We start from the raw sequence: 12,852 nt of genomic DNA, 5'->3' as shown, positions 1-12,852 counted from the left end.
TGATGAGCAGTGCGCTGTGGAGGCCGAGAGAGGGAACGCAGATGGGATATTTCAGAGCTTTGGGGGGGGGGATGGTCACTGTGGTTATTTTCCACCCTCGCTTAACCTGGGGTGGGTTACCTCTAACCAAACAAGCAGAATGATCAAGAAATGGAAAGAAGTTAGGGATGGTGCGGAGTGCTGTTAGATATTCTTGCGTGGGGTGTACGAAACCCTGTAGATGCCCACGGGATGACCTAGACATGAGGCTCATTACCAAGTGCCCAGGATGAACTCAGGGAACAGAAAGTTTTCTCTCTGTGAGCACAGCAGGGGTTACTGTGACCCCAGAATATGCCAGGTTACTGTTCAGCCGCGCATGCGCATCGTGGAAGGTCTGTGTAAAGCGTGCGTCTGAAGAAGGCTCGGAAGGGAAGACAGTGTTACCTCCAGCGTGAAAGGATCCTTGCCTCTCACGGCAGCCCAGCCAGGTTTTAGAAAATGAGGTGTCAGAGATGGTTTGTCTGTATGGATTGACTTAATGAAGGTCCACTCGTTAAGGATTACGTATGCCAAGCTCCAGGATGGCCTTCACAGGAAGTCTCCTTTCTCTCCTTGTTTCTGTCACTAGTGGCTTAAAAAGGAAAGATGTCATGCATTTCCAGTCAGGAAAACTTGCCTTTCTATCCCTTTTACAATGTTATTAAATTTTCTTCTACCACAGAGACCAGAGCAAACTACAAAAATGTGTTTTCTCCTGTCTGTGCTGTGGAAATGATGGGGGCGGGGGGTAAGGACAGGATGGGGAGAGGGTGTCTAAGGAGCCCACATTCTTCGGAGCTTCGGGGGCCTCTTTAATTAGCAAGGAGCCGTCGGGGAAGACAGACAATCGCCCTTTGTCAGGGCTGTACAGTGTCATGTTTGTTTTTACTCTTGGTGTCTTTGTACACAGCCATGGAGAGAGTCGTTCAGACGATGCCTGGAGTCTGGCTAGGAGATGCTGGCCTTGAAAAGCATAAGAAATAATGATGCGCCTTCCGAAAGCCCAGAGAGGCAGCAAGGGTGCTGTGGAGAGTTCTTGCTAATGCTGAAATTTGCTGCGAAGTGAGTCAGACGGGCTTAGGGGCGGCCGTTACACACATGGATAGCTCGAATATGAGAACGGAAAACGCTCTCCTCTGACAGAAGCACATTTGGCAGTAGGGTCTAAGTTGCTTTTCTTTTTCTTAGACGTTTTCCCCCCTCCTTTTCTGTTAGGCGTCTGCAGCACTACACATATCTAGACAAGAGTAAAATTATATAAAAATTTAAAATTTCCAATGCCTAGGAAATTCATGGACTTGAGCAAAAGTGTGGAGGGAGGCTGCTGCTTCCCAGTGACGTCTGGATGGAGGCCATGCCATCCAAAGAATCCTATCAGGGCCGACAGACTGTCAGGGCTGCTCAGTCCAGTGCTGCTGCTTATCCAGTTTTTAGATTTGAGGCAGGGTACCATAATATAACCTACACTGGCCTTGAACTTGTGATCCTCCTGCCTCGGCATTCTGAGTGAGTATCATCATGAATTTCCACGGCCCAGCGAATGCCTTAACACACGCTTCCACTTAAGAGTGTTAGCCCACATCTCCAGGTAGCACAGCACCACTACCACCTCCCTCCTCAGGGCCCTGGAAGAAGGAGTTAAAAATAACTCAGGAACTGAAGGATGGAGAGGAGTCTGTGAACGGCTGTCTCTGAACACTAGGACTGCTGAGTTCAGGAATTCACAGCAGCCAGGGTTACCTGTGCAAGGCCTGCATAAGAGCAAAGCAGTCAAGCCCCCAACTTGAAGGGAGGAAGGGACCATGAAGCCCCGCCCCTGGCCAAGGTGCTGCTGAGGGTGGCCAATGGTAGGTGGCCGTTCCACGCTCCAGGGGATAGCCCCACACCGTGTACATGTAAGCAAGCCTCATCCAACTTAGTAGGATGTACATGGAAGCAAGAGGGGGACATGAGAAGCTGCAGTTTCCACAGAGACTGGGAGGGGATGAGGGCGAGAGAGTAGGCGTGATCAAACTTCATTACAAGTGCATGAAACTGTCTAGAACAAACAAAAAATGATTAGACACTCTCTCTGTCTCTCCCTCAACCCTGGCCAAGAGTAGTAGTTGAGATGCAGCCCTGGTAATTGTACACTTAAAATGTCTTTTGTGTTTGTTTATCTTTTTGATTATTTGCAATGTTACACTAACCATTAGGCAAAATGTACTGTTCTAAAAGCGTTAAGGGAACAGGGACACAAAATCTCCCCAAAATTTGCATGTTAATACACAACAGTGTTTTCTAGCTTATGGCCTTCCTGGGGCTCATCCATTCTGATGGCATGTCACACATTTCACTGGACGCCCCTGCTTCCTTCCCACTCACAGAGAACCTCGACCTACGTAAGAAGAGACACACACAGCACAACCAGCCATCTAGCCAGTGTATAATTTACTTAAGTCGTGTTGGTTTGATGTGCGAGTTGGTTGACTGTGTTACTAATTCTTGGGTTGTCAGAGCACTTTGTAGAACTGCTAAGCACCCATTTGTTAGACAAGCGGTAATTTGCACGTACTGAGTATGCGCTGCCAGAGATAACCCAGCACACTCAGGAGCATGATTAGAGAGTCAGCCAGACACGACTGTGAGGATGGTGAGGGTGAGCAACCAACACCCCAGGGAATGTGAACATTAAAGGAACTGGGTTTTGTTTGGTGATGAAAGGGAGGCCTTGAGGCAGTAACCCATGAGAGAGAGTATAGAGAGGCACTGGGGTTCACACTTCAATTCTTCTGCGCGTTGTTCTCATCCCCATTCTGCCACACCACTTGCATTTCATATTAAGAGACAGATTATTGGTCTAGTCAGCTTGGGGTTTGGAATATCTCGAACACAGGGAGGTATCTGGGCATATCTTTCTGAAGAACAGAGCTGAAAGAAATCTTTGCAAGGGTCCAGGGGCATCTCATTGGACAGTGTGTCGTGGCTGTCATCTGAGACAAACCCTTCCCTAAAGCTCATATTTCCCCTTCATTCCTAGCTCATACCACAGCACTAGAATGAACACCAGCATGCAGGTGGTTTAGTGGTTGGGTGCATGGTGACACCTCTGGCACTGAGGATCCTGTGGGAGTTCCCTCTCAGATGCATTTTAGCGTGTCCCCAATTGATGCCAACATTGGCTTGTCTTTTGAATAGACCTGCTTCCTAGAAACTGCCCTTCAGCTGACCCCACAATGCATCACACACGTTCAGTGAAGTCACTCTGTCCCCAGGGCTGCCTGAGAAAAGGAAGATGCTCATCCCGAAGGCGATGGAGAGTCGTTACTGGGTGGCTCACATCAGAACTCAGTGCCAGACACACACACACACACACACACACACACACACACACACGGAACGCAGTACACTGATTTACAGGGGCCATGCTGAGAGAGGGTGGCACATTCAAGTGGGATGTGGGGCTGATGAGAGAGTGGAGAATGAGTCATGTGTAACAGAAGGGCTTTAATTTGCAGTGAGAGGAATTTCAGGTTAGGCAGAGGGGGATGCTGGCATGGTCAGAGCCCTGGGGGCTGTGTTCTAAAGAAGCCACAAAATTCCTCCCCCAATAAGATTTTCGTCATTCCAAGATGGACCCAGCCAGTCCCATCTTGTTTAACACAGAAGTACAATTCAGGGGGCTAATTAGGAAAGGCTGGACGTTTTTGTGGCAGTGGGTCTGTGTCAGCGCTGTATCCTTGAATAGAATGAGTTGGAGATGCAGAACAGGCCCCTATGCTTTCACTGTCTCTGGTCCCTTTCTGGGAAAGGTGATTGAGTTTTTGAATGTTGAGAACACAAGGAGGATGCTAAGAGAAGCTCAACAGAGGAAAAAAAAAACCTATCGGGGAACCATGAGCACCTAGAACGTGGAAAAGAGAATAGTCTGTTTATCAGTTGACAATCACCACTGTGTATACAGCCGCCCAGTGCTAAGTTACACAGTCTCTGGCCAAGAGAAAGACATCAAGGATGGACTGGGACACAGAAGAAAATGGAAGGAAAATAAAGGATATTTAAAATTAATGGCTAAGCATTTCATTTTTAATGCACGGAGCATATTTTAATGGAATGTAATGCCCAGGGCTGAAGGAGAAATAATAAATCTTAAATTTGGAAATGGTTTAAAATTGCTTATTATTTTTGAAGATTTGACTCATTGACAAATTATTTGGGGCGGCTCACATCCATCCAGCACTCCCTCATGAATGTCTTTTATGTGATTTTTCCACTTGACTGAGTTTATTGAGTATGTGAATTAAGTGTTACATTAATCACAGTTTCTAGCTTTGTGTGAGGAGGGTGGCTCCACAAGAGGCAGAGCCATGTTGTGTTTGATGTTTCCAGGTGTCTGTGAGCAGAGGTAGAATGCTTCTGCCTTTTAACTTTTGAAGGACAAAAGATACAGTTGCCAGCCTTGGCATCAGGAGAGGCAGGCCAGCTGCCTGTTGAGAAGGCTTGGCTCGCCTAGGTTCAGAGTCCCTCCCACCCCCAGCATAACCCAGGACAGTTACCCTTTTTATGTTACTCTGTGGTAACATGGTCGCGGGAGCTAGGCGGAGTCTGCATTCACATCTACTAGGACTGCTTTACCATAAAATTTCACACTCTTCATAAATCTTGTCAATCACTTCGAGTGTTTCCATTTCATTCAGACAAATACGTGAACCAAATGAGTACTTTCTCAAGGTAAAATATCCCCTCATGGCATTTAATTTTCTTGTTAAATTTAAAGTGGAATTAGGGAAAGATTGTTACAAGAGAATGAATGAATGGGTAAAATGAAGTATTAACATCAAAAACACTGAAAAACCAAACCAAACCAAAGTGCACACATATTAAGCCTTTCACTATATGGAGGCAAATGTGGGTTTTTCATAACTTGAGGTTTCATCCAATATATCAATGAATGTGTTTCCCTTAAAAAATACAGACAAACTGGCTTAGACGGAAAGAGGCAATTTACTGTCTATCACCTGCTTTTAACTGGCAGAATTTTATTGCAATTCACAAATGGAGTCAGATGTGGATAGCTATTTTACAGTGTAAGCTGATGAAAAAGAATAAAGCAGACATTTGTCTAATGCTCTTCAGATCTTATGCTTGTTCTAGATAGTGCTGAGCTGGCCACGTGGAGGGGAGAATGGATCTGAGGGAGAACACGCTATTATTCAGTGTGTAACATCTTATTTCTTAATTATAAAAGTGTCAGTAAAAGCTGCAAGTTCGGTAAATGTTTAATGCTTTTGAAAATCTAGGTCTCTTCATCTATCAGGCAAAATAGATTTTATACACAAGATTCTATTCATTTTACTTTAATGAAAATAAAACGTGGGCAGGCGAATGAAGAGATCACAGCTCAAGTCACAGAGTTGTGTTTTGTTTTTGTTTTTTGTTTTTAAACTGGAATGAGGATCCGATAAACTCAATGTGCTGTACTGATAAAAGCATGCTGGGTGGGTGGGTGGGGCTGGGAGATAGCTCAAGCTATGAGCACTTACTGCTTCCAGAGTTCAATTCCCAGCACACATGCTACACACATTCCCACAACCATCTGCAATGCCAGTGTTAGGGAATGCTCAGCCGCACTGGCACCTGCATATGTGTGCCCATAACCCTACACACACACGCATGTCCACCTGTGCCCATCACCCCACACAGACACACATGTCCACACAGGTACACACAGACACACACACACACACACACACACACACACACACACACATGTGCCCATAACCCCACACAGACACGCATGTCCACACAGATACACACAGACACACAGCCACTCACATACACACACATACACACACACACACACACACACACACACACACACACACACANACACACACACACACACACACACACACACACACACACACACATGTGCCCATAACCCCACACAGATACACATGCCCACCTGTGTCCATAGCCCCACACAGACACACAGAGACACACACAGACACACACACACACATATGTGCCCATAACCCCACACAGACACACATGCCCACCTGTGCCCATAGTCCCACACAGACACACACACACACACACACACACACACACACACACACACACACATATGTGCCCATAACCCCACACAGACACACATGCCCACCTGTGCCCATAGTCCCACACAGACACACACACAGACACACAGACACACACACACACACATATGTGCCCATAACCCCACACAGACACACATGAAAACACAAAAGAAATAAAGCTGTAGCCACTCAGAAGAAAGCACAGCAGATTTCTCAATTAAGTGAGAAGACCGCGGCAGGTAGATACAGCCCATGCTTGTCAGAAATATGATCTGAATACTGTATCTGATCCAACCCATCACCCTGTTGATTAAAAACAAAAACAGAAGATAATCTGACACATGCCTTCCAGAGGCTATTCCTGACAGGATGACCTGACAGCACAGTGTGTGGCCCGAAGAGTACTTCACTCTGAAACCCTCAGCAGCATGCTATTGTGATCCCCTTTTCAGTTCTGAGGCTTATGTACGCTATCTTGTCTCTAGGCATTCCTTGTTCTCTCGCCAAGCCGGAATGAATCAGATTGACATTTACCGAACATATAAGGAACACTACTTCCTTGCTGGGACCCAGAGAGCTGAAGAATGCAAAGTATCAATAATAAATGTTTTTTTTTTTTAATCTCAGAAAGTTTGCAATCTGTTTGAGAAGTAAGGCCACAAACTAAAAATAAAACACACAGAAAATGGATCATTACCCAAAGACGTGCCAGCAGACAGGGTGTGCTTGATTCATTGTCAAAAGGCTTCTATCAATAGTGATGGTTAGAGGTGAAGAAGGAGAGAGTCTCCACTGAATGGACATCAGTGGGCAAATGGGAGATGCTACGACCCTCCAGAGGATGGCATGCTGGACAGGAGCACAGACCCAAGGAGAACAGGAGAGCCATGGTCCACAGGCCAAGGCTAGGCCTGCAGATTGGTTTTGTGCACTCAAAGACTTAAGGATAGGTCGAGCATTTTTAAAGTGAGAGAGAGAGAAAAAAAAAACCCACCTAAAGGAGAATACTCCGTAACACAGAAGAACGTTATGGATGGACACTTCAGCATGCTTAAATTTAGTTTGTTTGGCACACCGCCATCAGCCATTTGTTTATGTCTTCCACTGCTTTCCTGTAGCAATGGCAGAGCCGAGCGAGGAGTTGTGACAGAGACCAAATGGCTTGCAAAGCCTAATATTTACTGTCTGGCTCTTTCCTGGGAAGGCTTGCCAATCCCCGATGTAAGAGAATAATGGGAAGAGTGGTGGAAGGGAATGTGGCAGGCATGCCAGTGTGCCATGCTTGGGACGCGAAGGAAGCCACGGAAGGTTTGGAGGATAGGAGCTGACTTACAGTAACACAGCTCACGCCGTGAGCTCCTCTGAGCGCCTCCCTGACCCTGCCTTCTTTGGATTGGTGTTGCTCCTGTACCTTTCCTAGAATAGCACGGAACCATACACAAAATCTGACCTTTGAAGGTGAATCCACAGACATGAAGAATCACCAGAAACCTTTGTCCTTTCCAGAGGTCTTGTGATACCAAGCCACTTCAGAAAAATAAGAATGGTTCCATCAAGACTCAGTGCAGGATTAGCTTAGCAGTGAGACCCTTGCCTGTAGGTGGCTTCATCAGACCCACCATGAATGCATTTTAAATATTAAATTTCCCCATAGTATTTTTAGGGAAGCACACTGCAGGGAGCATGTTCCCAAGAGGGGAAATCTAAGAGCAGTGAAACACACTGAGAGCATCTCACAGCAAAGGAAATCATCGCTGGGAAACGTGGGGAGAAAGTAACAGACTTGGGTAATTATGGAGTTCTGGAGAAATCCAACACAAACCAAATGTAAACAACAGGCCAGGGCTGCTGGCCATATTGACTTTGAATTGATTATATTTAAAAGAGAATCCTAGGGAGGAATTCCTCAAGAAAACCAAATCTGGATAAAAGCTGCGTTCTTTCTTCTACGTAATGAAAATTCGGTAAGGAGTCTTCATTTTAGAATTTTATCTTTTAATACGAAACAGATTTCTGTTCTCCCTAATTAGTTCATGTGAAAATATTTTTTTGATTTTTGTCATTTGAGAAGATGAGACCGTTTGTTGAGCAGGGCTGGAGAAATGGCTCAGAAGTTAAGAGCACTTGCTGCTCATACAGAGAACTTGAATTTAGTTCCAAGTACCCACATGGTGGCTCAAAATCACCTGTAATTGCTTTAGGGCACCTTTTCTGACCTTGGTGGGCACTGCACACACAGGGCGTACATGCACACATGCAAGCATGACATGTTATAAGCATGAAATAAAAATAAATACCAGTATATGACCATGAACTGGTGGCTTAAAGATTCAGCCACATGTCCTTGGGCACATGTCTACACATAACCGCACGTCTGAATATAGACATAGAGGAAGCACCTGCTTTCGGATGTGGAAAGGTAAGGGTGAGATGGTTTCTAGAAAAAGCCATTTCCTATGCTGACCTGGAATAGAAGAGAATGATTTTCTCATAACAGCTCCTAAAGGATCTTCCAGTCCGCCCTGATGGAAGTGTGACTTATGTAGTGGACGACAAGGAGACTTTCATTATATTCGGAATTCATTTAGCATCTTTACATGGGAAAGTGTGAGACCAATTAAAACCTTAATAAATGACTCTACTGAAAATAAATATATTAAATTGATGTGTGTGCAGGGTGAAATTGGAAAAGTTAAGAGAGTCTGCCTTTTAATTCTATCAGGGAACTATATGTTACAACTCTGAGAACTACTACTTGGCAATGGACCTGTTTATAATGAGACAAAAATGAATTTAAATGGCAAAATTTAGTTCAAGACTTCTGATACCTCATGAGTCCCAAGGCAGGCTGATATCTCCGTGGTGACAGGCCAGGTTGAGCTAGAAGATGGAACAACAGAAGTCAAGAAGGTACTAGTGACTCTAGGCTCTCATCCCAAAGGGCAGTTGGCCCCTTGGAGAAGCTGGAAAAAGCAAGGGAGTCTTTGGTGGGAGGTAATTTTTGTGGGAAGAAGGTATGAACAGACTGGCTGCGTGTAGGGTGAGCTGGCTAGCTTTTTCTGTCAACTTGACACAAGGTAGAATTGTCTGGGAAGAGGAAATGTCAATTGAGGAATTGTCTCTGCTGTATATTGGCCTGTAGCCAACTGTGTAGGGCATTTTCTTGATCAGTGATTGATTTGGGAAGACCTAGCCCTCTGTGGGTGGCACTATATCTGGACTAGGTTGAATAAGAAGGCAAGCTGAGCATACCATGAGGAGCCAGCCAGTAGGCAGCACTCCTTCATGGCCTCCAATTCATTTCCTATCTCAAAGGTTTCACCTGTACTGACCATGTTACTTAAGGACGGCTGTTACAGGGAAGTGTAAGCCAAATAAACTCTTTCTTCCCTAAGTCGCTTGTGGTCATGGTGTTGATTACTGCAAAATAAAGCCTAGGGCAGGGTATGCCCAGATGGGGCATGTAGAGCCATTGGTAATGTTTTCCCCAGGGTTTGGGGGTTGAGAACGCAAGATGATACCTCCCATCTTCACATGGTTATTAGGATCTCTTCACTTCCATGTCCACTGAAGGCTTTGCATCTTCATGTGGCTCTCTTGCGCATCTGTGGTGGTTACCTCAGGTGGCTCGCTTGAGCCTCTGTGGTAGTTGCTTAGTTACTGTGACAAAACCAACCATGAGAAAAAGCAACTTAGGGAAGAGAGGGTTCATTCTGACTCACAGTTTGAGGGTAGAGTCCATTGTGTGTGGGACACCAAGGCAGCACCCGGCTCCAGGCAACTGGTCACACTGTATCCATAATCAAGCAGAAATGAGGACTGGAAACCAAACCTGCCTTTCCATTTACACCTCTTCTGGAACCCTTATCCTATGGGACAGTCCTGCCCAAACTCTCGGCAACTCTTCCCTCCTTGGTTAAACAACCTTTCTGGACATTCCCTCTAAACCACAGATTCTCAACCTTTCACAGGTGTCACCTAAGACCACAGGAAACAGATATTTGCATTATGACTCATAACAGTAGCAAACTCACAGTTATGGGAGCAGTAACGAAACAATCTTATGGTTGGGGGCCACTAGAACGCGAGGAACTGTATTAAAGGGTCTTAGCATCAGGGAAGTTGAGAACCACGGCTCCGGACAGACTCAGACGTGCGTATTCATGGTGATTTCAAATCCAGCCAGGTTGACAATGAAGGTTATTTGTCCTAGTATCTTAGAAGGTATAGACACTAATCCAAGGTTTTCTTCCAAGAAAAGTCAAGATATTGTAAACCCAAAGAGGGTGAGTTCCCCACACACCGGCCAGTTGACTGTGATAGGTAAGATGGCTGATTTCTAAGTTCAGTGACCTGTCCCCATGGTGCTGGAGGGTCAAATGAGGTACAGCATCTGATCACAGGGTTTTTCTGTTTTATTATTAATTTTGGAAACAGGTGCTCTTGGATAAATTACATAATTTAAGAAGTTGGAGAATCAGATTGTACCTATAGACTAGCCTAAGCTTTTCTTGGTGTTTGGCCCAGTTTAAAACAAAAATATCCTAGCTACATTTTTCTTCCTACCCACCTCCTACAAATCTGGCTATACCTCCATTCCTTGGCAGATTCAGAACCTGTCTTTATTTCTAACCAAAAGCTTTTCTATGTAGTCCTTCCAAAGCAGCAGTTGTTAATCCTACTTTATAAAAGTCTGGTCTAGGTTTATCCTAGCATTTCTTGCTTTTGACTTTAGTAAGTGAACCACTACTCATTGCTATACTTGGTAATAACTTATGAATGTTGATTAAAAACTTAACATTTGGGGGCTGGGGAGATGGCATGGTTAGTCAAATGGTTACTCTACAAGGACAGGGACCTGTGCTTGGAGCCTCAGAATCCATGTCAAAGGCCAGGCATGATGTTGTTTGCCTGTACTTCACACTGGGAAAATAGAGACAAGGCGTTGCTGGAACTTGCTGGCCAGATGGCCTCACTGAGTTGGTGAGAGATCCTGACTCAAAAAGTAAGGTGATTCTCAACCTGTGTTGGGTTGCGATCCCATTTGGGGGTTGCATATCAGATATCCTGCATATCAAATATTTGAAAAATTACAGTTATGAAGTAGTAATAAAATGATCTTATGATTGGGGGGGGGTTGCCACAACATGAACTGTATTAAAAGGTGGCAGTGTTAGGAAATGTTGAGAATCCCTGATGTAAAATGATCGATAAAGACACCTAACATCAACACGTATGCACACATGAGTGTGTACACACATGCACATACACAGAGAGTCAAGTACCACTTTGGAAAGCATGAGTGTGGGTGGTGGGCTCTTCAGTTGAGAAAGCCATGTCAGGGTAGGTGGGTGAAGCACCTCCATCGAGTCCTTACCACGTGTGTTAACTCTTCAGCAGCGACACCCTCCTGAGACCCTCAAGGATGACCAGAGTCCCTCTCTGCTTCAGCTGTGATCTTTCTATCTTCAGTGCAAAGTTCAATTCTTTAAATAGCTTTTTATCATTTAAAAGAGGTCGTCTTGCCGGGAATTGAGGTGAATGAACTCATATTTAAGTCTGCTAAGGCAGAGTTAAACACATAGCCTGTTGTACAAAGATTAGAGAGAGGTCAAGAGGCTTGGTTAAATTCACCAAGCAAGGAAGTGTTCATCAGATCACCAGAGTCCTCTGGCCCTTCCCAAGTATAGTGCAACTTTCTGGAGAGAGAGAGAGAGAGAGAGAGAGAGAGAGAGAGAGAGAGAGAGAGAGAGAGGAGAAAGAGAGATGCTTAAACCATCTTTGCTTCCTCCTCCTCCTCCTCTACTTCTTCTTGGAAAGAGACACTTTTATATTTTTGAGATGATAATTGCAAAATTTATCTTTTCTCCTCCCTCCCTCCATACCTTCCTATATACTTCTCCCTGTTCTTCAAATTCATGACCTCTTTTTTGAAACCTAATTGTTGTTACATGCATATATGTATATACATATATTCCTAAATATAACCCATTTAACCCATACAGTGGTACCTTGTGTGTATGTTGATCTTTCTTCATTGTTAGCAGCTTGCTCCCTGGTGGGGAAGGCCTCTACTGTGTTATGCGTCTCTCATCTTTTCCTCTTCACTGTGATTTAGGATCTTGCCCTGGCATCACAGATCACAGAAACCAATCTCTTATTGCTGACAGGTCCTGTAGAAACTTAAAGATTTTTCCCTTCAGCTAATCAGATTAATAAAAACTGACATGAATGAATGAATGAATGAATGAATTGTGGGGTCTAGGAGATAACTCGGTGTGCAAAGGCACTTGTCCCAAGCCTGACAACCCAAGCTTGGGGACAACCTTTGGGGCCACTTGGTAGAAGTTGTTCACCTGGTGACTTGAGTGTCCTGCTGCAAAGAAATAAACAAGTCTGCTGGGTTTTCCTGGCCTGCTGTCCCACTTAGGGTTACTCTTGGTGTGATGGAACACTATGACTGAAAGCAACTTGAGGAGAGGACAGGAACCTGGGGGCAGGGGATGATGTAGATGCCTTGAAGGGAGGGGTGTTGCTTACTAGCTTGCTCCTCATGGCTTGCTAGGTGTTCTTTCTTATAGAACCCAGGACCACCAGCCCGGGGTGGTCCCACCCCCAATGGGCTGGCCCTCCACATAAATCACTAAATAAGAAAATGCCCTACAGGTTTTCCTACAGCCTACTTCTTCTGGAGTCATTTGCTTTTCAGTTGAGTCTCCCATCTCTCCAGCGAGTCTAGCTTGTGTCAAGTTGACAT

This window comes from Mus caroli, chromosome 3, assembly GCF_900094665.2.
Source record: "Mus caroli chromosome 3, CAROLI_EIJ_v1.1, whole genome shotgun sequence".
Taxonomy (NCBI): Eukaryota; Metazoa; Chordata; class Mammalia; order Rodentia; family Muridae; genus Mus; species Mus caroli.
This window is presented reverse-complemented; position numbering follows the sequence as displayed.